The 27,214-nt window shown below is 45.3% G+C and overlaps 1 long non-coding RNA gene across 2 annotated transcripts; it reads left to right on the top strand.

Moving 5' to 3' along the window:
* Positions 1-955: 955 nt before the first annotated feature.
* LOC124043033 lies at positions 956-23,966 on the top strand. 2 transcript variants are annotated; one of them, XR_006840244.1, is made up of 3 exons: positions 956-1,189; positions 3,631-3,813; positions 23,795-23,966. It is a non-coding gene; the product is annotated as an uncharacterized LOC124043033 (long non-coding RNA). The 2 variants fall into 2 exon arrangements; XR_006840245.1 differs by lacking the exon at positions 956-1,189 and adding an exon at positions 1,475-1,498.
* Positions 23,967-27,214: the final 3,248 nt, after the last annotated feature.

Here is a 27,214-nt window from a genome sequence, read left to right as displayed (position 1 = left end):
TAACTAGAGATCCCATAAAGAGCAACAGTAGAACCCAACATAACTAGAGATCCCATAAAGAGCAACAGTAGAACCCAACATAACTAGAGATCCCATAAAGAGCAACAGTAGAACCCAACATAACTAGAGATCCCATAAAGAGCAACAGTAGAACCCAACATAACTAGAGATCCCATAAAGAGCAACAGTAGAACCCAACATAACTAGAGATCCCATAAAGAGCAACAGTAGAACCCAACATAACTAGAGATCCCATAAAGAGCAACAGTAGAACCCAACATAACTAGAGATCCCATAAAGAGCAACAGTAGAACCCAACATAACTAGAGATCCCATAAAGAGCAACAGTAGAACCCAACATAACTAGAGATCCCATAAAGAGCAACAGTAGAACCCAACATAACTAGAGATCCCATAAAGAGCAACAGTAGAACCCAACATAACTAGAGATCCCATAAAGAGCAACAGTAGAACCCAACATAACTAGAGATCCCATAAAGAGCAACAGTAGAACCCAACATAACTAGAGATCCCATAAAGGCCTCTCACTGTGCTGAGGCAGGCTAACATGTCTCATTTTTGCTCTGACTGTCCGTGTCGACAGAACGGTTTCAAGGTTTGGTTAAGTTTATTTTGGCATTTTATTATGGATTCCCATTAGTTGTTACAAAAGCAGCAGCTACTCTTCCTGGGGTTCCACACACAACATGAAACCCAATACAGAACATTAATAGACATGAACAGCTCAAGGACAGGACTACACACATTTTTTAGTTCTGTTCACCTCATAACTGACCTTTTGTCTTTCCTTTCTACGTCTTATTGTGTACGTGCCTTAATCTCCCAGTGTTAGAATATGAGCAGGTGGACTTTGATCTCAACTTTTATAGCACCTGAAGAATGTGACTTGGAAATAAAATCCCCACCGTTTTTGTACATTAACCGGATACGTAGTTCTGCCGTGGCACACCTCCAAGCTTATTTTCTTTCCCCACATTAGCTCAGGGATTGAAATGCTGACTTCTTTGTTTTGTCAGAAATATTGAGCCTTAGCTGCTGTTCAGCTTATAAACCGCCAACACAAGTTCTGCCATGGGATAGGCCTGTATGGCTATAAGGTGCTTTGTGGGAGCTCTGGCTATGAGTTGATTCTATGATGTTGTACAACAGGCAAGAAAACAGAGGAAACGTGAGTGAAATGCGCCTGGATTCAACAACTGTAGATTGTTAGCCGTTCGTTGAGGTTTTTGTTAAAGTTTGAGTTCGGACTGGCCTTCATTTCCTTCATTCTTGAGGACCCCCTTCTACTCTCCCTGACTTATATGACTAATATTGTGCCTTCGGCTTCTGGACAACGAAAGAAAGTTGATATGAAAACCAATAGAACAGGAGAGAAATTCTGGTTAATGGAATGAGGAAAACTTCTTAACCTTAATGAGGAAGACCTCGTAAGTTTATGGATGGATTTTTTTTTTTTGCACGGCTACTTTGAAGCAAGGTAAAACATGCCTCGTTATTTTAAGTAAAGTAAAACGTTCTGGTTTCAAACAATTATGCTACCTCGAGCTCAGATTGCGCAATGCTGCCTGACAGGTGATATTCCTCTAACTAGGCTCTGTGGCGTGTGATAAGTTAGATACATGACGACAAACAAATACCAAATTTAATTACACTATGCATATTAACATATAGACCAATAAGCATGACTGGGCAATTTTTTTTTCACCTGTTTAGCAATTTTTTCCTTTTTTTTTCTTTCTCCCCTTTATTTAACTAGACAGGTCTGTTAAGAACACATTCTTATTTTCAATGACTGCCTATGGGGGAACTGTGGGTTAACTGACTTGTTGAAGGGCAGAAGGACAGATTTTGACCTTGTCAGCTCGGGGATTTGATCTTGCAACTTTTTGGTGACGAGTCCAATGTTCTAACCACTAGGCTACCTGCCGCCTCTACACTCTAACCACTAGGCTACCTGCCACCTCTACACTCTAACCACTAGGCTACCTGCCGCCTCTACACTCTAACCACTAGGCTACCCTACCACCTCTACACTCTAACCACTAGGCTACCTGCCGCCTCTACACTCTAACCACTAGGCTACCTGCCACCTCTACACTCTAACCACTAGGCTACCTGCCGCCTCTACACTCTAACCACTAAGCTACCTGCCGCCAAAGGTTAACTATGTTAATTAGCGGTTAACTATTAACATCCCTACTTGTTATCCTCTTTTACATTCCCTGTTTTATTTATGGTACTTTTCACCCCCTTTTTCTCTCCAATTTCATGATATCCAATTGGTAGTTAGTCTTGTCCCATCACTGCAGCTCCCGTACGGACTCGGGAGAGGCGAAGTTCGAGAGTCATGCGTACTCCGAAACATGACGCTTCCAAGCCACACTGCTTCTTAACACACTGCTCGTTGAACCCGGGAAGCCAGCCGCACCAATGTCTTGTTGGAAACGCCATACAGCTGGCAGCTGAAGTCATTGCGCCCAGCCCGCCACAAGGAGTTGCTAGATCTCAATGGGACAAATGCCGGCCGCCCAAAACCCTTCCCCTAACCCGGACAACACTGGGACATTTGTGCACTGCCTCACTTGTTCTTATGTCCCCGTGTTGTTGATGAGAGATGATACAGTACCCTCTGCCATCCTGAAGAAGCACTCTCACGTTGTCTCTGACTTGACCTGAGCTGTGGTTTTAGCGGTTTCTCCTGCGCTCCATAAACAACCGTTAACAAAACAGAACACGAGGAGGATTCCAGTGACTCCTTGCTGTCCCCAGTCCACCTGGCTGTGCTGCTGCTCCAGTTTCAACTGTTCTGCCTGCGGCTATGGAATCCTGACCTGTTCACCGGACGTGCTACCTTGTCCCAGACCTGCTGTTTTCAACTCTCTAGAGACAGCAGGAGTGGTAAAGATACTCTTAATGATCGGCTATGAAAAGCCAACTGACATTTACTCCTGAGGTGGTGACCTGTTTCACCCTCGACACCTAGTGTGATTACTATTATTTGACCCTGCTGGTCATTTATGAACATTTTGAACATCTTGTCCATGTTCTGTTATAATCTCCACCCAGCACAGCCAGTAGAGGACTGGCCACCCCTCATAGCCTGGTTCCTCTCTAGGTTTCTTCCTAGGTTTTGGCCTTTCTAGGGAGTTTTTCCTAGTCACTGTGCTTCTACACCTGCATTGCTTGCTGTTTTGGGGTTTTAGGCTGGGTTTCTGTATAGCACTTTGAGACATCAGCTGATGTACGAAGGCCTATATAAATACATTTGATTTGATTCTGTTCTACTTCAGCCTACAGTCGTTAAACTCTGACCTCTTGTCTTGCATTTACATTCCTCTCGGTCTACTTCAACCGGGCCTATAGTGGTTGTTTAGACTGGTGAGTAATGGCTGGGGCTCCCGGAGGACGGCGCGCCAGTGGGATGAAACCGAACACTGCCTGTCGTAGCCCAGCATTAGGAGACAGTGCTGTAACAGTACACCTTCACTGTCACTACTGTCTGTCTGTCTTCACCAGACTAGACCTGTAGTTTAGTATAATACAATGGTTTACCACCGCCTATAACCAAACTCTGTCTCTCCGTCTGTCTCTCTGTGTTTCAATATTCAGTCCCGGGGTAGCAGTTGGGGCTAAGGAAGGCTAAGCTGATTGCTGCTGGCTGGTGACTTCCCTTAGAAGCTGGTGTTGGACTGGAGCAGCCAGCTTGGGCCATGAGCCAGAAGTCCCTCTTCCCTCTGAGGACCAGAGCCAACATGGAGGTTTAGACCAGACAGACGCTGAGCAAGTGTTCAGGTAAGATGTTTTTTTTTTTTTACAGGACCTCTCTCTCTCTCTCTCTCTCTCTCTCTATCTCTCTCTCTCTCTCTCTCTCTCTCTCTCTCTCTCTCTCTCTCTCTCTCTCTCTCTCTCTCTCTCTCTCTCTCTCTCTCTCTCTCTCTCTCTCTCTCTCTCTCTCTCTCTCTCTCTCTCTCTCTCTCTCTCTCTCTCTCTCTCTCTCTCTGTGTCTGTGTCTGTGTCTGTGTCTGTGTCTGTGTCTGTGTCTGTGTCTGTGTCTGTGTCTGTGTCTGTGTCTGTGTCTGTGTCTGTCTCTGTCTCTGTCTCTGTCTCTGTCTCTGTCTCTGTCTCTGTCTCTGTCTCTGTCTCTGTCTCTGTCTCTGTCTCTGTCTCTGTCTCTGTCTCTCTGTCTCTCTGTCTCTCTGTCTCTCTCTCTCTCTCTCTCTCTGTCTCTCTGTCTCTCTGTCTCTCTGTCTCTGTCTCTGTCTCTGTACACGTGATGTAAGCAAACGAAACCGCAATAAATCGTAGTGACTCTCTGAGGTGGTACAAAACTTACTTTATGTCCCAGCAGCCTCTGTTCTCGTCTTGAGCCAAGTATAGCAGTGCGTTGACGTGATTGAGTTGTCTTGAACGGTATTTCCTCAAAACGTTCAAGACACTGCTTCTGTGACGAATGATGGTAGATGGTAAAGAATGTAGACTGATTACGGTGGAGCAGATCATGCTGCCGGTGGTAGCCCATCACTAATATGTTCACTTTCAGTCTCTTTTTAACTTTTTGCTGATCATTCGGACGCTTACCGTCCCACCTGGCCCACATTCGGTGAAATTGCAGAGCGCGAAATTCAAATGACAAAAATCGTGATATTAAACATTCATGAAAATACAAGTGTTCCACATCTGTTAAAAGCTTAACTTCTTGTTTCTTTGTCCGATTTCAAAAAGGCTTTACAGCGAAAGCACAGTATGTGATTATCTGAGGACAGTGATTATCTGAGGACAGCGCCACCACACACACAAGCATGACATGCATTTCCAACCAAGCAGAGGCGTCACGGAAGTCAGAAATGGAGATAAAATAAATCACTTACCTTTGAAGATCTTCATCTGGTTGCAATCACAAGGGTCCCAGCTACATAACAAATGGTCCTTTTTATTCGATAAGTTTTTCTTTATATCCCAAAAAAGTCAGTTTCATTGGCGCGCTTGACTCTGTAATCCACCGGTTTCCCTCTTTCAAAATGCATATAAATGAATCCCGTAAATTACCAATAAACTTCTTCCAAACGTATCAAATAACGTTCCTAATCAATCCTCAGGTACCCTAATATGTAAATAAACAATCAAATTTTAGACGGAGAATACCGGAGACCATTCCTAGAGATAAATAACGATGTGCTCGCCCTCACCAGAACGCGCCACAAACACTACAGCCAAAATGGGAGCCACTTAGAAAAACGACAAGTTGTAGCTCATTTAAAAAAAAAAACAAGCCTGGAACTCTTTCCAAAGACTGTTGACATCTAGTGGAAGCCCTAGGAACTGGTTTTCCTTTTTATATTCCCATTCCCAGCCATTGTAATCAGTAGTGAGCTGGGGGAAATAAACATCTGGATGGGTTGTCCTCGAGTTTTTTCCTGCCATATCAGTTCTGTTATACTCGGACATTATTTTATCAGTTTTGGAAACTTTAGAGTGTTTTCTATCCAATACTACCCGTTTTTAAATGCATATCCTAGCTTCTGGGCCTGAGTTACAGGCAGTTTACTTTGGGCACCTCATTCATCCAAACTCCCGACTACTGCCCCCTAGCCCGAAGAAGTTAATTGCTGTTAAATGTGGCCTGTCTTAGTCACAGAACAAGATCTTTATCTTTCCTGATATCTAAATAGTCAAAGTAAAAAAAAAAATCATTTTATTAATTGAAATATATATTTTTAAACTAAAATTCAAATGTACTTCACTGCTTTTCTCTCAAATTTCTTGTCCCTTCACTGCTACTCCACTACGGAGTTGCATCCTCGAACCTGACCCTGTTAAGCCGCTGCTTCTTGACACACTGCTCGCCTAACCCGAAGCCAGCCGCACCTATTAATAATGAAGTAGGAAACACCATGCATCCGAAGTCAGCGTGCCTGGGCCCACCACAAGGAGTTAATAGAGCTCGATGGGACAAGAACCTCCAGGCTTGACCAATCCCTCCCTAACCCCAGGCCGGCGCTGGGCCCGGTGTGTGCCGCCCTCATTGGTCTCCCAGTCGCGTCAGGCTGCGACACGGCCTTGGATCAGGCCCGGTTCTGTAGTGAGGCAGTGCCTTAGACTGCTGCGCTACTCGGGAGGCCCGTTGATGTGCCGTGTCTTGTGGACCCTCCTCCGTTGGTGTGAGCCCCATAGGGTTATTGCTAGCACTGTGCTGTCAGGGCTGACCGGAGGGCGGAATGTTACATGCTATAATAGTAAAATGCCTTTTCATGTAGCCCATAGCTTATAGCCCATAGCCCATAGCCCATAGCTCATAGCTCATAGCTCATAGCCCATAGCTCATAGCCCATAGCTCATAGCCCATAGCTCATAGCTCATAGCCCATAGCTCATAGCCAATAGCCAATAGCTCATAGCTCATAGCCCATAGCTCATAGCCAATAGCCCATAGCCCAAAGCTCATGAGCTTGAAAATCAAACAATTACTTTGTTCATCCGTAGGCTACATTTTACATTGCTCAACTGCAAACGACGCGCCGTTCATCAATATTTCATTCTAAAATTTGTTACACACAAGGATATAATGTAACCACTGATACTCTGTTTAAATACAGACGTCTGATCGGATATCCTGATTTTCAATGAACTGTGCCCATCCCTATTGAATCAAATGTATTTATATAGCCCTTCGTACATCAGCTGATATCTCAAAGTGCTGTAGAAGCCCAGCCTAAACTCAAACAGCTTAAGCAATGCAGGTGTAGAAGCACAGTGGCTAGACAACTCCTAAAAAGGCCAGAACCTAGGAAGAACCTAGAGAGGAACCAGGCTGAGGGTGGCCCAGTCCTCTTCTGGCTGTGCTGAATTGGAGATATAACAGAACATGGCCAAGATGTGCAAATGTTCTCTCGCCTGCTGAAAGGAATGTCCTTCTTTACTCTCCCTCTGTCTGGGCCGAAGGCCGTGCTGCTGTTCTGTGTTAGGATGGAGGTTATTAGGGTCGGAGGCTGCTCACCTCACCACTGACTCACTGCCTGCACAGCCATTAGAAACGGGGAGGGTGGGGCCAGGGGCCCCCTCTCACGTTTGGGGTCAATTCAAATTGAAGGCGGTCAATTCAGGAAGTAAACTTAAAATCAAATTTAATAATTTAAAACATTGCATTGATTTTCAATGACTTCTCAATGAACTGAAAAGGAGAAAAGGAGAAGCTATGTGAAAAGTTTAGCTGACTTGGACTCAGGTGGCCCCAACCCTGCCCCTCTACACCCACGAGGGCCTCACGCGACACAGTTGCTGGCTCAAAGGTCACTGCAAACAGAACGTTTACGGCTCGCTGCTTCCGTGTTTGTGTGTTGTAGAAGGGTATGGGCGATAGTGCCAGGTAGGTAGAGTACAGCCTTTTGGATTTCTATGTGTGTCTTAGGCAAATAAATATGGGCCCTTTTCACAGTAGTTCGGAGCATCTCAAATGCCTCTGAACTGTAGCCTAATAGGTTTAGGAGAGCAGTAGAGGGAATTTAAACTTTTCTTGGACAGTGTGCACCGCAAATTTTTCCCCAACGCCGGATACCCCCCCATCTTCGGACCTCAGCTGTTAGTGGAATAAATCACCTCGTGCTCAACATTTTAAATGGACTGGAAAATATTGGGTATGTTTGCGACTAAAGACACCCTTCAGCTAGCTGACCACCGGTTACATGGCTATTTATGTAAGTTATGTTTTGAAAGTTTATTTATTTATATATATATATATACACATTTTGTGAGAAACTCACTCTGTATATTGTAAAATTAGACCACACGTCATTTAATATACAACTTTTCTTCCTCTGAAATATAGATAACGGATTTCAGGCAAGTAATTCGTTTTTAAAACTCGAAGGCTAGCCAACGATCTAGTAAACACTTCGGATATAAGGCTGTATTTAAACAAATATATCTTGTAATTGATCAAAATAGTAAGATGGCCAATAACTGTATGTTGATTAATACGTGACTTTTTGTTGTTTTTGGGTAAACCGCTTATCAAAAAGCTGATGGTAGTATTTCCACTGAAATGTCAAACATGCTAATTGCTAACATTTTTATGACGCCAATAATCACAAATCCATTGACGGCTTGATCACAAGATAACACCTGTTGAAGGTAATATATATATATTTTTATAACAGCTGGTGAATATGCCGATTTTAATACGGGGTGCTAGGCTAGGTTTGTTATCCTGCCGATCTCATTCTGAGGTGAGTGGTACCACCACTACATTTTCAGTCAGTCTGGGCCTGGGAACAGAGCTGGACAGGAAGCAGGAGGATACTGCTTCTTCTTCTCTCTTTCTCAAGCTGTTCTCTTCCTCTACTTAGCAGAGACACAAACTGACATTTTTAACAGCTTTTAATTAATTAAATGTACCTTTATTTAACCAGGCAAGTCAGTTAAGAACACATTCTTAATTTCAATGGCGGCCTGGGAACAGTGGGTTAACTGCCTGTTCAGGGGCGAACGACAGATTTGTACCTTGTCAGCTCGGGGGTTTGAACTCGCAACCTTCCGGTTACTAGTCCAACGCTCTAACCACTAGGCTACGCTGCTGTGTGTGTGTGTGTGTGTGTGTGTGTGTGTGTGTGTGTGTGTGTGTGTGTGTGTGTGTGTGTGTGTGTGTGTGTGTGTGTGTGTGTGTGTGTGTGTGTGTGTGTGTGTGTGTGTGTGTGTGTGTGTGTGTGTGTGTGTGTGTGTGTGTGTGTGTGTGTGTGTGTGTGTGTGTGTGTGTGTGTTGGGTTCAGTCAGAGCTCCTTTGAAGGGACCCACCCAGCGACAGATGATGTCATTGGAACTTCGGGACCAGGCTGGGCCCCATCTCAGGCTGGCTCTTGGAAGGAAACGGTCACAGGATGTTCCAGGGAAGTTTTTTTGGGGGGGAGGCAGGACTGGGTGGGGCAGGGAGGATTTACCAGCTCTGTTTTTGTTGTTTGAGTCTGTCTGCTGTTAGCTCTTTGACTGACCATTTCAGAAGTTACGTAAGAGATGCCTTGTGTCCTACTAATACTTTTGCTTTGTGGTCTGTCTTTTCTTTTGACATGATAAAGTTAGAGAAGAAATCCTGTTTTTAAAATGTGGATGCGGAGGGTTAACGTTATTCTATGTTACATGCTATTCCATGTTCTGATTCCAGGTTGTCTGAAATCTGTATTTTCCATCTCGGTAGCGTTGTGACCTTGTTTATGTGCCTAAAGGACAGACAGAGCTGCCTGATGTAATGTGCACTGACATCCATGAAAGGGATTGATATGCAGCTGAACATGCTGTGATAAATCACACGGCCTGTGGAAAGGTTGTTGCCTCGGAATGTTGGGAATGACGACACGCGTTGCACACGTTGCTGTCGTCTAGGTTTGGGGCGGGGTCAAACGTCCTATCGTGATATGCCGTGCTATCGCTAATTTCCTTTCTGTAATATGAAGTGTTGACGGAGTGGATGACGAGTGGAAAAAGTATTGCTGGTGAGTGCCTGAGGCGATAACCATTTGGTTCAGTCAGGAAAACCATCCTGTAATCTAGTCATGGCTCATCCTATAATGACTACCTAATGTGTGTACACACACCTTTTCTCTTCATATACTGTCTACACACACCATTCATATACACAGTGAGTCACGTGGCTGTATGTCCTTACTTCATTTGCACACGCTGTATATAGATTTTTCTATTGTGTTATTGACTGTACGTTTGTTTATTCCATGAGTTTGTTTTTTGACGCTTTGCTTTCTTGGCCGGGTTGCAGTTGTAAATGAGAACTTGTTCTTAACTGGCCTCCCTGGTTAAATAGAGGTGAAATCTTTTTTTAAAAATTTATTTAACCAGGCAAGTCAGTTAAGAACATATTCTTATTTTCAATGACGGCCTGGGAACAGTGGGTTAACTGCCTGTTCAGGGGCAGAACGACAGATTTGTACCTTGTCAGCTCGGGGGTTTGAACTTGCAACCTTCCGGTTACTAGTCCAACGCTCTAACCACTAGGCTGCCCTGCCGCAGGCGAGACAGGCATCGAGGCATTCAGTTACTGTTTGATTGAACGTTAGAATGGGCAGAGCGAGTGACCTAAGGAACTTTAAGCGTGGTGTGATCATCGGGGCTAGAATTTTCAATTCCAATAATGATTATTAATATTTATTTTACCTTTTATTTAACCAGGTAGGCCAGTTGAGAACAAGTTCTTATTTACAACTGCGACCTGGCCAAGATGAAGCAAAGCACTTCGACACAAACAACAACACAGAGTTACACATGGAATAAATAAACATAGTCAATGATACAGTAGAAGTCTATATACCGTTTGTGCAAATGAGGTAAGAAGTAAATGCAATATACCAATTAAACACTGGAGTGATTGATGTGCAGAAGATGAATGTGCAAGTAGAGATACTGGGGTGCAAAGGAGCAAGATAAATAAATACAGTATGGGGATGAGGTGGTTGGATGGGCTGTTTACAGATGGGCTATGTACAGGTGCAGTGATCTGTGAGCTGGTGCTTAAAGCTAGTGAAGGACATGTGAGTCTTCAGCTTCAGTGATTTTTTTTTTTGCAGTTCGTTCCAGTCATTGGCAGCAGAGAACTAGAAGGAAAGGTGGCTAAAGTAGGAATTGGCTTTGGGGGTTACCAGTGAGATATACCTGCTGGAGCGCGTGCTATGTTGAGATAAGGTGGGGCTTTACCTAGCAGAGACTGGTTAAATAAAGGTGAAATAAAAAAATGAAGACACACATGAAAGAGATCCTCCTCCCGCTGCTGCTGGTCTTCACATCCTACTGTTACTCACCAAATACACCACACCAACTTCTCCATTTAGAGTGCCAATTTATTTCACTATTTCTACCGATCTGCGTGCTAGTTATGCTTTTATTTGCACATTTTGTTTAATTTATAATAATGTCTTTGTATCGAAATCATTACAGTGCCTTGCAAAAGTATTCCACCTCCTTGGAGTTTTTCCTATTTTGTTGCATTACAACCTGTAACTTAGATGGATTTCTATTTGGATTTCATCTAATGGACACAAATAGTCCAAAGTGGTGAAGTGAAATAAAAAATAAAAACGTATTTCAAAAATAAATGTAAAAAATGTAAATGGAAAAGTGGTGTGTTTATGTTTTCACCCCTCTACTATGAAGCTCCCAAATAAGATCTGGTGCAACCAATTACCTTCGGAAGTCACAGAATTTGTTATGGCAATTAAGTGTCACATGATCTCAGTATATATACACCTGTTCTGAAAGGCCTCAGTCTGCAACACCATTAAGCAAGGGGCACCACCAAGCAAGCGGCACCATGAAGGCCAAGGAGCTCTCCAAACAGGTCAGGGACAAAGTTGTGGAGAAGTACAGATCAGGGTTAGGTTATAAAAAATATCTGAAACTTTGAAAATCCCACGGAGCACCATTAAATCCATTATTAAAAAATGGAAAGAATATGGCACCATAACAAACCTGCCAAGAAAGGGCCGCCCACCAAAACTCACAGACCAGGCAAGGAGGGCATTAATCAGAGTGGCAACAAAGAGACCAAAGATAACATGGGAGATTGGAGTATCTGTCCATAGGATCACTTTAAGCTGTACTCTCCACAGAGCTGGACTTTACGGAAGAGTGGCCAGAAAAGAGCCATTGCTTAAAGAAAAAAGTAAGCAAACATGTTTGGTGTTCACCTAAAGGTATGTGGGAGACTCCCCAAACATATGGAAGAAGGTACTCTGGTCAGATGAGGAGACAATTGAGCTTTTTGGCTTTCAAGAAAAATTCAAACCCAACACCTCTCATCACCCCGAGTTCATCATCCCCACAGTGAAGCGTGGTGGCAGCATCATGCTGTGGGGATGTTTTTCATCGGCAGAGACTGGGAAACTGTTCAGAATTTAAGGAATGATGGATGGCACTAAATACAGGGAAATTCATGAGTGAAACCTGTTTCGGTCTTCCAGAGATTTGAGACTGGGACAGCGGTTCACCTTCCAGCAGGACAGTGGCCCTAAGCATACTGCTAAAGCAACACTTGAGTGGTTTAAGGGTAAACATTTTGAATGGCCAGACCTCAGTCCAATTGAGAATATGTGGTTGACTTGAAGATTGCTGTACACCAGCGGAACCCATCCAACTTGAAGGAGCTGGAGCAGTTTTGCCTTGAAGAATGGGCAAAAATCCCAGTTGCTAGATGTGCCAAGTTTATAGAAACACCCCAAGATACTTGCAGCTGTAATTGCTGCAAAAGGTGGCTCTAGTAATTATTGACTTTTGGGGGGGATAGTTATGCACATTCAAGTTTTCTGTTTTTGTCTTTATTTCCTGTTTGTTCCACAATATAAATAAACAACTATTTTTCAAAGTGGTAGGCATGTTGTGTAAATCAAATGATTACAAACCCCTCAAATCCGATTTTAATTCCAGGTTGAAAGGCAGCAAAATAGGAGAAATGCCAAAGGGGATGAATACTTTCGCTAGCCACTGTATCATGTGGTTAATCAAAATTATCGGTTTGCCATCCCTGCATCCTCCACAATGGTTTAGTCCATTGAGACAGCTGTGAATCAGACCAGTGTCTCATGTGCCAACAAAAATAGGTGTATATTTTAGACTACTCAATTAAAACAAAAAAAATTGGGGTCGATCAACAGTCCATCAAGCAATCGACGAAATGGGGTCAGTCCTACTATAGTGTATGTACTATTAAGGCACCTGTACTGAGCCATAAGGGAGACTTGGCATCTACCACCCCACTATCAGATTAGAGCCATAAGGGAGGCTAGACATCTACCACCCCACTACCACTATCAGATTAGATCCATACGGGAGACTTGGCATCTACCACCCTACTACCACTATCAGATTAGATCCATAAGGGAGACTTGGCATCTACCACCCTACTACCACTATCAGATTAGATCCATACGGGAGACTTGGCATCTACTACACCACCACCACTATCAGATTAGAGCCATAAGGGAGACTGGACATCTACCACGATCAGATTAGATCCATACGGGAGACTGGACATCTACCACCCCACTACCACTATCAGATTAGAGCCATAAGGGAGACTGGACATCTACTACCACTATCAGATTAGATCCATACGGGAGACTAGTCATCTACCACCCCACAACCACTATCAGATTAGGGGGGGGTGGTAATGTAGCCTATATTTTAAAACATTTTTTTTCTATGTATAGGCACACCCCATCTGTTTTAATAAAAACAACTATATGTACTGAGTTTGTCTGATTCTTTTAAGCACACTGTTTTGATCAAATAATTAAGACACACAAATGACTTGAGGAAGCCAGAGATCAAGCCAGAGAGTTGAGCATTGCAGTAGTCTAATCTAGAAGTGACAAAAGCATAGATTATTTTCTGCATAATTTCTGGACAACGTTTCAGAAATTTGCGATGTTACGAAGATGGGGGAGGGGGAAAGCTGTCCTTTGAAATATTCTTGATGTGTTTGTGAAAAGAGATCAGGGTCCAGGGTAACGTCGAGGTCCTTCACAGTTTTATTGGGGACGACTGTACAATCATCAAGATTTAATTGTCAGATCCTGTCAATCATTGTCATCAGACGATGCTATTGTAAAATCGTCATCGTGAGCTGCCTGTTGGTCCTCTGTCACAAAGATCAACATTGGAACGTAACTGTTATTTTAAAAGCTTTTGAACCGGTTGATAACGTATTTTTTACATTCTGGGCATTTTTTTTCTCAGTCCCACTAAAGAGAAATGCAACAAAGTGCCATAGCCCTGACTGCCCTCACTGTCACTCACTGTCACTCACTGCCCTCACTGTCACTCAAACTTATTCCAGTCTTTGCCTGCCAGCTGAAAATCTTTGTTTGTGTAGTCTACCTGCCCCTTCCCCCTAGGCGTGCCTAGTCTACTGTAGCCCCTCACCCCCAGCCGTGCCTAGTCTACTGTAGCCCCTCACCCCCAGGTGTGACTAGTCTACTGTAGCCCCTCACCCCCAGGCGTGACTAGTCTACTGTAGCCCCTCCCCCAGGCGTGACTAGTCTACTGTAGCCCCTCCCCCCAGGCGTGACTAGTCTACTGTAGCCCCCCCCAGGCGTGACTAGTCTACTGTAGCCCCTCCCCCCGGCGTGACTAGTCTACTGTAGCCCCTCCCCCAGGCGTGACTAGTCTACTGTAGCCCCTCCCCCCCAGGCGTGCCTAGTCTACTGTAGCCCCTCCCCCCGGGCGTGCGGCTCTACTGTAGCCACCCCCCACCCCCGGGCGTGCGGTCCACTGTAGCCCCCCGGGCGTGCGGTCTACTGCTAGCCCCCGGGCGTGCGGTCTACTGTAGCCCCCCGGGCGTGCGGTCTACTGTAGCCCCTCCCCCCGGGCGTGCGGTCTACTATAGCCCCTCCCCCGGGCGTGCGGTCTACTGTAGCCCCCCGGGCGTGCGGTCTACTGTAGCCCCTCCCCCCGGGCGTGCGGCCTACTGTAGCTCCCCCCGGGCGTGCCTAGTCTACTGTAGCTACTACCTTTACAGGACTGATTCAGAAATGAGGGAGTGGTTTAATTAGAGAACAGTTCTGAACTTTTTCAATGCTAGTTAAAGGACTACAGTTATCACGTTTCACATTTTTTATTGTTAACTTTGTTTCTGGTGCCACTCTGCGCACACACAAGCTTTCTTTTTAGTTAGCTAGCCCGTTAGCTAGCCCCCGTTAGCTAGCCCCCGTTAGCTAGCCCCCGTTAGCTAGCCCAGGTCTAGCTCTCTCAAACTCTAGGCGACATCATGTGTAATGCAATGGGACTGAGTCATGGTCAAGGGCTAGTTCTGGTCCGACATTAGTTAAGCCAACTCTCTGAAGTTGAAAGGCATTCAAAGATCCTCTATAGAAGCTACTCCGCCGTAGGTACAAGATGCCCAGCGCCTTATTACCCAGAGTTCTCCTCACCTGCAAAGTTTCAGTCAAATATCGTACCCTACACTACACTTCTTAATTTTTGAAATGGTTCTGTTCAGAACAAAGCTAATGGGAAATAATGTTGGTTCCAACCCGAGGTTAATTTAGATATTCTGCTTCTAAGTGGTGAATCATCCTCCCACGCTCTTTCTCTCCTCTACTCTTTCACGTTCATTCTCTCCTTCTCTTGCTCTCCCTCTCTCATGCTTCAGCTCTCTTGTTTTCCCACTCTCCTGCTGTCTTTACTGTACTGACTTTATTGTCCCCATGGGGACAGTTTGTTGGTGTCATGTACACGTTTTAAATAACCAAACAAGTTGACAATACAACTTTCATAACTGTTACATACCAATAAAAAGAGAGGAGTCCTGGTCTTACTGGTTGGATAGGAACATTAGCCTGCTGGTCTTACTGAGTGGATAGGAACATTAGCCTGCTGGTCTTACTGAGTGGATAGGAACATTAGCCTGCTGGTCTTACTGAGTGGATAGGAACATTAGCCTGCTGGTCTTACTGAGTGGATAGGAACATTAGCCTGCTGGTCTTACTGAGTCTATAGGAACATGAGCTTGCTGGTCTTACTGAGTGGATAGGAACATTAGCCTGCTGGTCTTACTGGGTGGATAGGAACATTAGCCTGCTGGTCTTACTGAGTGGATAGGAACATTAGCCTGCTGGTCTTACTGAGTCTATAGGAACATGAGCCTGCTGGTCTTACTGAGTGGATAGGAACATTAGCCTGCTGGTCTTACTGGGTGGATAGGAACATTAGCCTACTGGTCTTACTGGGACGGTAGGAACATTAGCCTGCTGGTCTTACTGAGTGGATAGGAACATTAGCCTGCTGGTCTTACTGGGTGGATAGGAACATTAGCCTACTGGTCTTACTGGGACGGTAGGAACATTAGCCTGCTGGTCTTACTGGGTGGATAGAAACATTAGCCTGCTGGTCTTACTGGTTGGATAGGAACATTAGCCTGCTGGTCTTACTGGTTGGATAGGAACATTAGCCTGCTGGTCTTACTGGGACAGTAGGAACATGAGCCTGCTGGTCTTACTGGGTGGATAGGAACATTAGCCTACTGGTCTTACTGGTTGGATAGGAACAATAGCCTGCTGGTCTTACTGGTTGGATAGGAACATTAGCCTGCTGGTCTTACTGGGACGGTAGGAACATTAGCCTGCTGGTCTTACTGGGACGGTAGGAACATTAGCCTGCTGGTCTTACTGGGACGGTAGGAACATTAGCCTGCTGGTCTTACTGGGACGGTAGGAACATTAGCCTGCTGGTCTTACTGGGACGGTAGGAACATTAGCCTGCTGGTCTTACTGGGACAGTAGGAACATTAGCCTACTGGTCTTACTGGGTGGATAGAACATTAGCCTGCTGGTCTTACTGGGACGGTAGGAACATTAGCCTGCTGGTCTTACTGGGACGGTAGGAACATTAGCCTGCTGGTCTTACTGGGACGGTAGGAACATTAGCCTGCTGGTCTTACTGGGTGGATAGAAACATTAGCCTGCTGGTCTTACTGGTTGGATAGGAACATTAGCCTGCTGGTCTTACTGGTTGGATAGGAACATTAGCCTGCTGGTCTTACTGGGTGGATAGGAACATTAGCCTGCTGGTCTTACTGGGACGGTAGGAACACTAGCCTGCTGGTCTTACTGGTTGGATAGGAACATTAGCCTACTGGTCTTACTGGGTGGATAGGAACATTAGCCTGCTGGTCTTACTGGGACGGTAGGAACATTAGCCTGCTGGTCTTACTGGGTGGATAGGAACATTAGCCTGCTGGTCTTACTGGGCGGTAGGAACATTAGCCTGCTGGTCTTACTGGAGTGGATAAACATTAGCCTACTGAATCTTACTGGTTGGATAGGAACATTAGCCTGCTGGTCTTACTGGGACGGTAGGAACATTAGCCTGCCTGGTCTTGCACAGGTGGATAGGAACATTAGCCTGCTGGTCTTACTGGGTGGATAGGAACATTAGCCTGCTGGTCTTACTGAGTCTATAGGAACTTTAGCATGCTGGTCTTACTGGGTGGATAGAACACATTAGCCTGCTAGTCTTACTGGAAGCGGTAGGAACATTAGCCTGCTTGTCTACTGGGACGGTAGGAACATTAGCCTGCTGGTCTTACTGGGACGGTAGGAACATTAGCCTGCTGGTCTTACTGGGACGGTAGGAACATTAGCCTGCTGGTCTTACTGAGTATATAAGAACATTAGCCTGCTGGCCTTACTGAGTCTATAGGAACATTAGCCTGCTGATCTTACTGGGTGGATAGGAACATTAGCCTGCTGGTCTTGCTGGGACAGTAGGAACATGAGCCTGCTGGTCTTACTGGGTGGATAGGAACATTAGCCTGCTAGTCTTACTGGGTGGATAGGAACATTAGCCTGCTGGTCTTACTGAGTCTATAGGAACATGAGCCTGCTGGCCTTACTGGGTGGATAGGAACATGAGCCTGCTGGTCTTTACTGGGTGGATAGGAACATTAGCCTGCTGGTCTTACTGAGTCTATAGGAACATGAGCCTGCTGGCCTTACTGGGTGGATAGGAACATGAGCCTGCTGGTCTTACTGAGTGGATAGGAACATTAGCCTGCTGGCCTTACTGAGTGGATAGGAACATTAGCATGCTGGCCTTACTGAGTGGATAGGAACATTAGCATGCTGGCCTTACTGGAGTGGATAGGAACATTACATGCTGGTCTTACTGAGTGGATAGGAACATTAGCATGCTGGTCTTACTGAGTGGATAGGAACATGAGCCTGCATGTTCTTACTGGGTGGATAGGAACATGAGCCTGCTGTTCTTACTGCGGATAGGAACATGAGCCTGCTGTTCTTACTGGGTGGATGGGAACATGAGCCTGCTGTTCTAACTGGGTGGATAGGAACATGAGCCTGCTGTTCTTACTGGGTGGATAGGAACATGAGCCTGCTGTTCTTACTGGGTGGATAGGAACATGAGCCTGCTGTTCTTACTGGGTGGATAGGAACATGAGCCTGCTGTTCTAACTGGGTGGATAGGAACATGAGCCTGCTGTTCTTACTGGATGGATAAGAACATGAGCCTGCTGGTCTTACTGGGACGGTAGGAACATTAGCCTGCTGGTCTTACTGGGACGGTAGGAACATTAGCCTGCTGGTCTTACTGGAACGTTAGGAACATTAGCCTGCTGGTCTTACTGGGACCTGTAGGAACATTAGCCTGCTGGTCTTACTGGGACGGTGGAACATTAGCCTGCTGGTCTTACTGGGGCGGTAGGAACATTAGCCTACTGGTCTAACTGGAATGGTGTAGGAACATTAGCCTGCTGGTCTTACTGGGATTCGGTAGGAACATTAGCCTACTGGTCTTACTGGGACGGTAGGAACATTAGCCTACTGGTCTTACTGGGTGGATAGAATATTAGCCTGCTGGTCTTACTGGGACGGTAGGAACATTAGCCTGCTGGTCTTACTGGGACCGGTAGGAAACATTAGCCTGCTGGTCTTACTGGGACGGTAGGAACATTAGCCTGCTGGTCTTTACTGGGACGGTAGGAACATTAGCCTGCTGGTCTTACTGGTTGGATAGGAACATTAGCCTGCTGGTCTTACTGGGTGGATAGGAACATTAGCCTGCTGGTCTTACTGGGACGGTAGGAACATTAGCCTGCTGGTCTTACTGGGTGGATAGAAACATTAGCCTACTGGTCTTACTGGGTGGATAGGAACATTAGCCTGCTGGTCTTACTGGGACGGTAGGAACATTAGCCTGCTGGTCTTACTGGGTGGATAGAAACATTAGCCTGCTGGTCTTACTGGTTGGATAGGAACATTAGCCTGCTGGTCTTACTGGGACGGTAGGAACATTAGCCTACTGGTCTTACTGGTTGGATAGGTACATTAGCCTACTGGTCTTACTGGGTGGATAGGAACATTAGCCTGCTGGTCTTACTGGGACGGTAGGAACACTAGCCTGCTGGTCTTACTGGTTGGATAGGAACATTAGCCTACTGGTCTTACTGGGTGGATAGGAACATTAGCCTGCTGGCCTTACTGAGTGGATAGGAACATTAGCATACTGGCCTTACTGAGTGGATAGGAACATTAGCATGCTGGCCTTACTGAGTGGATAGGAACATTAGCATGCTGGTCTTACTGAGTGGATAGGAACATTAGCATGCTGGTCTTACTGAGTGGATAGGAACATTAGCCTGCTGGTCTTACTGAGTGGATAGGAACATTAGCCTGCTGGCCTTACTGGGTGGATAGGAACATTAGCCTACTGGTCTTACTGAGTGGATAGGAACATTAGCATGCTGGTCTTACTGGGTGGATAGGAACATGAGCCTGCTGTTCTTACTGGGTGGATAGGAACATGAGCCTGCTGTTCTTACTGGGTGGATAGGAACATGAGCCTGCTGTTCTTACTGGGTGGATAGGAACATGAGCCTGCTGTTCTTACTGGGTGGATAGGAACATGAGCCTGCTGTTCTAACTGGGTGGATAGGAACATGAGCCTGCTGTTCTTACTGGGTGGATAGGAACATTAGCCTGCTGTTCTTACTGGGTGGATAGGAACATGAGCCTGCTGTTCTTACTGGGTGGATAGGAACATGAGCCTGCTGTTCTAACTGGGTGGATAGGAACATGAGCCTGCTGTTCTTACTGGATGGATAAGAACATGAGCCTGCTGGTCTTACTGGGACGGTAGGAACATTAGCCTGCTGGTCTTACTGGGACGGTAGGAACATTAGCCTGCTGGTCTTACTGGAACGTTAGGGAACATTAGCCTGCTGGTCTTACTGGGACGGTAGGAACATTAGCCTGCTGGTCTTACTGGGACGGTAGGAACATTAGCCTGCTGGTCTTACTGGGACGGTAGGAACATTAGCCTACTGGTCTTACTGGGACGGTAGGAACATTAGCCTGCTGGTCTTACTGGGACGGTAGGAACATTAGCCTACTGGTCTTACTGGGACGGTAGGAACATTAGCCTACTGGTCTTACTGGGTGGATAGAACATTAGCCTGCTGGTCTTACTGGGACGGTAGGAACATTAGCCTGCTGGTCTTACTGGGGCGGTAGGAACATTAGCCTGCTGGTCTTACTGGGACGGTAGGAACATTAGCCTGCTGGTCTTACTGGGACGGTAGGAACATTAGCCTGCTGGTCTTACTGGTTGGATAGGAACATTAGCCTGCTGGTCTTACTGGGTGGATAGGAACATTAGCCTGCTGGTCTTACTGGGATGGTAGGAACATTAGCCTGCTGGTCTTACTGGGTGGATAGAAACATTAGCCTACTGGTCTTACTGGGTGGATAGGAACATTAGCCTGCTGGTCTTACTGGGACGGTAGGAACATTAGCCTGCTGGTCTTACTGGGTGGATAGAAACATTAGCCTGCTGGTCTTACTGGTTGGATAGGAACATTAGCCTGCTGGTCTTACTGGGACGGTAGGAACATTAGCCTACTGGTCTTACTGGTTGGATAGGTACATTAGCCTACTGGTCTTACTGGGTGGATAGGAACATTAGCCTGCTGGTCTTACTGGGACGGTAGGAACACTAGCCTGCTGGTCTTACTGGTTGGATAGGAACATTAGCCTACTGGTCTTACTGGGTGGATAGGAACATTAGCCTGCTGGTCTTACTGGGACGGTAGGAACATTAGCCTGCTGGTCTTACTGGGTGGATAGGAACATTAGCCTGCTGGTCTTACTGGGCCGGTAGGAACATTAGCCTGCTGGTCTTACTGGGACGGTAGGAACATTAGCCTGCTGGTCTTACTGGTTGGATAGGAACATTAGCCTACTGGTCTTACTGGGTGGATAGGAACATTAGCCTGCTGGTCTTACTGGGACGGTAGGAACATTAGCCTGCTGGTCTTACTGGGTGGATAGAAACATTAGCCTACTGGTCTTACTGGTTGGATAGGAACATTAGCCTGCTGGTCTTACTGGGACGGTAGGAACATTAGCCTGCTGGTCTTACTGGGACGGTAGGAACATTAGCCTGCTGGTCTTACTGGGACGGTAGGAACATTAGCCTGCTGGTCTTACTGAGTCTATAGGAACATTAGCCTGCTGGTCTTACTGAGTATATAGGAACATTAGCCTGCTGGCCTTACTGAGTCTATAGGAACATTAGCCTGCTGATCTTACTGGGTGGATAGGAACATTAGCCTGCTGGTCTTGCTGGGACAGTAGGAACATGAGCCTGCTGGTCTTACTGAGTCTATAGGAACATTAGCCTGCTGGTCTTACTGAGTGGATAGGGAACATTAGCATGCTGGCCTTACTGAGTGGATAGGAACATTAGCATGCTGGCCTTACTGAGTGGATAGGAACATTAGCATGCTGGTCTTACTGAGTGGATAGGAACATTAGCATGCTGGTCTTACTGAGTGGATAGGAACATTAGCCTGCTGGTCTTACTGAGTGGATAGGAACATTAGCCTGCTGGCCTTACTGGGTGGATAGGAACATTAGCCTACTGGTCTTACTGAGTGGATAGGAACATTAGCATGCTGGTCTTACTGGGTGGATAGGAAACATGAGCCTGCTGTTCTTACTGGGTGGATAGGAACATGAGCCTGCTGTTCTAACTGTGTGGATAGGAACATGAGCCTGCTGCTCTTACTGGGTGGATAGGAACATGAGCCTGCTGCTCTTACTGGGTGGATAGGAACATGAGCCTGCTGTTCTTACTGGGTGGATAGGAACATGAGCCTGCTGTTCTTACTGGGTGGATAGGAACATGAGCCTGCTGTTCTAACTGGGTGGATAGGAACATGAGCCTGCTGTTCTTACTGGGTGGATAAGAACATGAGCCTGCTGGTCTTACTGGGACGGTAGGAACATTAGCCTGCTGGTCTTACTGAGTACCAATTATATGCATATCCTAGCTTCTGGACCTGAGTAGCAGGCAGTTTACTTTGGGCACGCTTTTCATTCAAAATTCAATGCTGCCCCCTACCCTAGTGAGGTTAACAAACTATTGTTTTGGCAAGTCGGTTAGGGATATCTACTTTGTGTATGACACAAGTAATTTTCCCAACAATTGTTTACAGGCAGATTTAACTTATAATTCACCATATCACAATTCCAGTGGGTCAGAAGTTTACACTAAGTTGGTTGTGCCTTCAAACCGCTTGGAAAATTCCAGAAAATGATGTTGTGGCTTGAGAAGCTTCTGATAGACTAATTTTCATCAAGTCCTATATCGACATAACCTGAAAGGCCACTCAGCAAGGAAGAAGCCACTGCTCCAATACCGGCATAAAAAAAACAGACTACGGTTTGCAACTGCACATGGGGACAAATATCATACTTTTTGGAGAAATGTCCTTTGGTCTGATGAAACAAAAATGTAACTGTTTGGCCATAATGACCATCATTATGTTTGGAGGAAAAAGGGGGAGGCTTGCAAGCCGAAGAACACCATCCCGACCGTGAAGCACGGGGGTGGCAGCATCATGTTGTGGGGGTGCTTTGCTGCAGTGGGGACTGGTGCACTTCACAAAATAGATGGCATCATGAGGAATTAAAATTATATGTATATATTGAAGCAACATCTCAAGACATCAGTCAGGAATTTAAAGCTTGGTCATAAATGGGTCTTCCAAATGGACAATGACCCCAAGCATACTTCCAAAGTTGTGGCAAAATGGCCTAAGGACAACAAAGTCAAGGTATTGCAGTGGCCATCCCAAATCCCTGACCTCAATCCTATAGAACATTTGTGGGCAGAACTGAAAACACGTGTGTGAGCAAGGAGGGGCCTACAAACCTGACTCAGTTATACCAGCTCTGTCAGGAGGAATGGGCCACAATTCACCCAACCTATTGTAGGAAGCTTGTGTAAGGCTACCTGAAACATTTGACCTAAGTTAAACAATTTAAAGGCAATGCTACCAAATACTAATTGAGTGTGTGTGAACTTCTGACCCACTGGGAATGTGATGAAAAAAATAAAAGCTGAAATAAATTTATTCTCTCTACTATTATTCTAACATTTCACCTTTAAAATAAAGTGGTGATCCTAACTGACCTAAGACAGGGATTTTTTTACTAGGATTAAATGTCAGGAATTGTGAAAACTGAGTTGAAATGTATTTGGCTAAGGTGTATGTCAAACTTCCGACTTCAACTGTATAATGTCCTTTTGTGGTGGGAATTGACATGATGTATTCAAGTGAGCGCCAAGCCGGGGTGGTTGATTTGTGAGTAGCCCATCGTGCATGCTACCATAGCCTATAATTCTTTATTTTTTGGCAGATGAGTTGGCGACAATAAATGGCCTTTCAAATATATTACAACCCTACCCTCTGTATAAAAACATTATATATTTTTAAGCAATAAGGGCAGAGGAGATGTGGTGTCTAAGGCCAATATTTGTTAAGGGCTGTTCTTATGCACGACGCAATGCGGAGTGCCTGGATTCAGCCCTTAGCCGTGGTATATTGGCCATATATCACCAACCCCGAGGTGCCTTATTGCTGTTAGAAACTGTTTACCAGCGTAATTAGAGCAGTAAAAATACATGTTTTGTCATACCCGTGGTATACAGTCTGATGAGGACAGCTTGTCTGTCCAAACGTTGGATATTAGGTTATTAAATGATTGCATCTGAGCTCCTAGAGTTTGCAGCTCTCCTTTTAATATTTCAAGTGTTATACTCCTGCTAGCCAGCACCTCGCCTAAATAGGTGTGCGTTTCTTTCGGCTCTAGATTATACGGTCTGATATACCGCGGCTGTCAGCCAATCAGCATTCAGGGCTGGAACCACCCCATTTTTAATACAACCTTAACTCTCTAACCTCCGTGTTTGTTTTCCTCCAGTGCTGTGGGTCCTCTGCCTGGGAATGGAGTGGTGTCAGCTGCAGACTGGATGACTGGGTCTTCAGCCCACCGTTAATCCGTTACGGTAACACTGACGGCGAGAGACATCCTAACCCCGGCGACCACAACAGAATCTACCTCTTTTTCCTCATCCGACTCTATCTGGACTCTCTCCTGGTCCCTCTACTGCCCCCTCCTTCCCTTCCCTCTCCTCTCCTCCTCTTTCCCTCACCTTCCCTCCTCCCCTCCTCTTCCCTACTCTCAATCTCTTCCTTCTCTCTTACCTTGTTGTCCATGTGCCAGCACCTCTCTCCTGCTCCTGTCTGAATCCTGAACATTGGCCTCTGACCCTTGATCCCTCTGGAGGTCAGGATGAGCTGGCTGAGCCGGCTGACCCCCGGGGTCCGGGGGCAGGTCCAGTAGGAACGTAGCCTCTTCCAGTCCCTGTACTGCTGACCCAGAGACCTGCCTCATGGTGTTCGAGAACCACTGGAGACAGGTGAGACTCACTCACTCACTCACTCACTCACTCACTCACTCACTCACTCACTCACTCACTCACTCACTCACTCACTCACGGTTGATCTCGGAACAAGGGAGTACTCTGTTGTTTTTGGTAATATTGGAAAGTCTGAAAAAGTTATTAGCTAGCTACCTTTTTTCATTTGGATCGCGTGACACAGTTGGCATGTGTTGCTGGGACCGCTGCTATCTGTCCAGGAATCCTGCCGACCAAGGGTCTGATGAGCTGCTTGGCGTAGCAGCTAGCCTAGCTGCCACTATTAGCTGCCTATCAAGCTAGCAGGGTTTCCTTGAGGGCTTGAATAGAGCCCGCGACGCAGTTAGACCTTGTGGCTGGGACGGCGGCTTGTCCCGTGCTTGTAACTGTCTAGATCACTGCTGTTTGTTGCGTTTTCTAGCTTCCCTGCGACTGAAACTCTGAGGAGTAACCGCGTAACACGTAGCCTACGTTGCCACCATGACAAAGACCACAATCGCTTCAAGTGTTGTGTTCAATTACTGGTGAAGTCAACTAATTAAAGAATGGACGACCTGACCATAGAGGTCCAGATTACAGTTCTCCCAGGATCAGCTCAATGAGTTTAATACTCATGTCATGCAATAAAATGCTAATTAATTACTTAAAAAATCACACAACGTGATTTTCTGGATTTTTGTTTTAGATTCCGTCTCTCACAGTTGAAGTGTACCTATGATAAAAAATGACAGACCTCTCTACATGCTTTGTAAGTCGGAAAACCTGCACAATTGTCAGTGTATCAAATACTTGTTCTCCCCACTGTATATACTAGGCGGTGTCAGAGGAAGGCCCAGAAAATTGTCAGACTGAAGATACCCAAGTCATAGACTGTTCTCTCTGCCTGATCAACTCTATGCGAAGGAGATGTGTTGCTCTGCATGAGGCAAATGGTGGTAACACCAGATACTGACTGTTTTTTTCTGATCCATGCTCCTACTTTTCTTATTTTTTTAAAGGTATTGTAGCTGTGACCAATACATCACATCTGTATTCCCAGTTATGTGCAATCCATAGATTAGGGCCTAATGAATTTATTTCAATTGACTGATTTCCTGCTGAGCTGTATCTCAGCCAAATCTTAGAAATGGGTGTTGTGATCATTATGCTAAATGGCATATATATATATATATAATGTAAATTTAAATCTACCAAAAAGGACCTGTTTCAAATGATCACTTTTACACTCAACATAACCACTTCATATGCGCACTCACTCCAGCACTCACTCCAGCACTCACTCCAGCACTCACTCCAGCACTCACTCCAGCACTCACTCCAGAATGTACTTTTCTTTCTATTTTATTAGGCTAAGTTCAATTATATTCTTCTATAAAATCATAGCATGGTACTTATAAAGCTAAATGAACAAGGCTACAACCTACGGAATGGAGGATAGACAGATGTTCTGTTCTCCTGAAATACATTTTCTTCAAATAATGTTTTATTCAAATAATGGATTTATATTACATTGCTTTATTAGAGTTCTTTAAAAAAATATATATATATATTTCTTTCTAAATGCTAAAGTTCCAAAACCACGTTGGCTTGTCGGCTATGCATGAAGGCCTTGAGATGCTAAATGTGTTTGTTAATTAACGGTCAATTACCGTGAGACTGGCAGTCTTTTGCACGACAATAAACAGCTGACACAATTTTATGACCACCAAAATCCTAATCGTGAGTATCGTGAGGTCCCTGACAATTCCCAGCCCCAATACATACACTGTTGAGCTCTGCAGGCAGTATTAAAAAGCTCTTCCATCACAATGCTGCTGCAGCCTGTACATGACTCAATACTGCTGCAGCCTGTACATGACTCAATTCTGCTGCAGCCTGTACATGACTCAATACTGCTGCAGCCTGTACATGACTCAATACTGCTGCAGCTGACTCTCCCCCTCTAGCTCGTTCTCTCTCTCTCTCCCCCTCTAGCTCGTTCTCTCTCTCTCTCCCCCTCTAGCTCGTTCTCTCTCTCTCTCCCCCTCTAGCTCGTTCTCTCCTTCTCTCTCTCTCATTGTAACCTCGTAACGGTTCGTATCGCCATATGTTACGGTGTGAAACCAGTTCATTGTAACCTCGTAACGGTTCGTATCGCCATATGTTACGGTGTGAAACCAGTTCATTGTAACGGTTCGTATCGCCATATGTTACGGTGTGAAACCAGTTCATTGTAACGGTTCGTATCGCCATATGTTACGGTGTGAAACCAGTTCATTGTAACGGTTCGTATCGCCATATGTTACGGTGTGAAACCAGTTCATTGTAACGGTTCGTATCGCCATATGTTACGGTGTGAAACCAGTTCATTGTAACGGTTCGTATCGCCATATGTTACGGTGTGAAACCAGTTCATTGTAACCTCGTAACGGTTCGTATCGCCATATGTTACGGTGTGAAACCAGTTCATTGTAACCTCGTAACGGTTCGTATCGCCATATGTTACGGTGTGAAACCAGTTCATTGTAACGGTTCGTAAACGCGATATGTTACGGTGTGAAACCAGTTCATTGACACGCATCCCAAAATAATGTACGCGATTGCAACACCCAATGCTTTTAACAGAAATAGTAACTTTTAACAAGATTTAATCAAACGAAAATGATGTCTAGCTGTTTAGTTACACGGGGACATTATCACACAACATCAACTGGTTCAGGAAATGGTTTTCTGAAAGACAGTCAAGTGATAAAGAGCTGGTGTGATACTGCTCGCGATTTAACAACGGCCAAGGTGAGGGAATTAATGCTCATCTGGAAGGACAGAACATTTGGGGTAGGTTGCACCAACATGGATTAGCTCCTTAAACTGGATTAAATCAATGTTTGTCTTTTCATCTTGTTGCACCAAATTGTAAACCTAGTTTTCAATGAATACTAGTT

The sequence above is a fragment of the Oncorhynchus gorbuscha genome, linkage group LG09, assembly GCF_021184085.1.
Source record: "Oncorhynchus gorbuscha isolate QuinsamMale2020 ecotype Even-year linkage group LG09, OgorEven_v1.0, whole genome shotgun sequence".
In the NCBI taxonomy this organism is placed as follows: Eukaryota; Metazoa; Chordata; class Actinopteri; order Salmoniformes; family Salmonidae; genus Oncorhynchus; species Oncorhynchus gorbuscha.
Note: the sequence above shows the minus strand (reverse complement) of the source record. Positions and strands in the feature narration are given on the sequence as shown.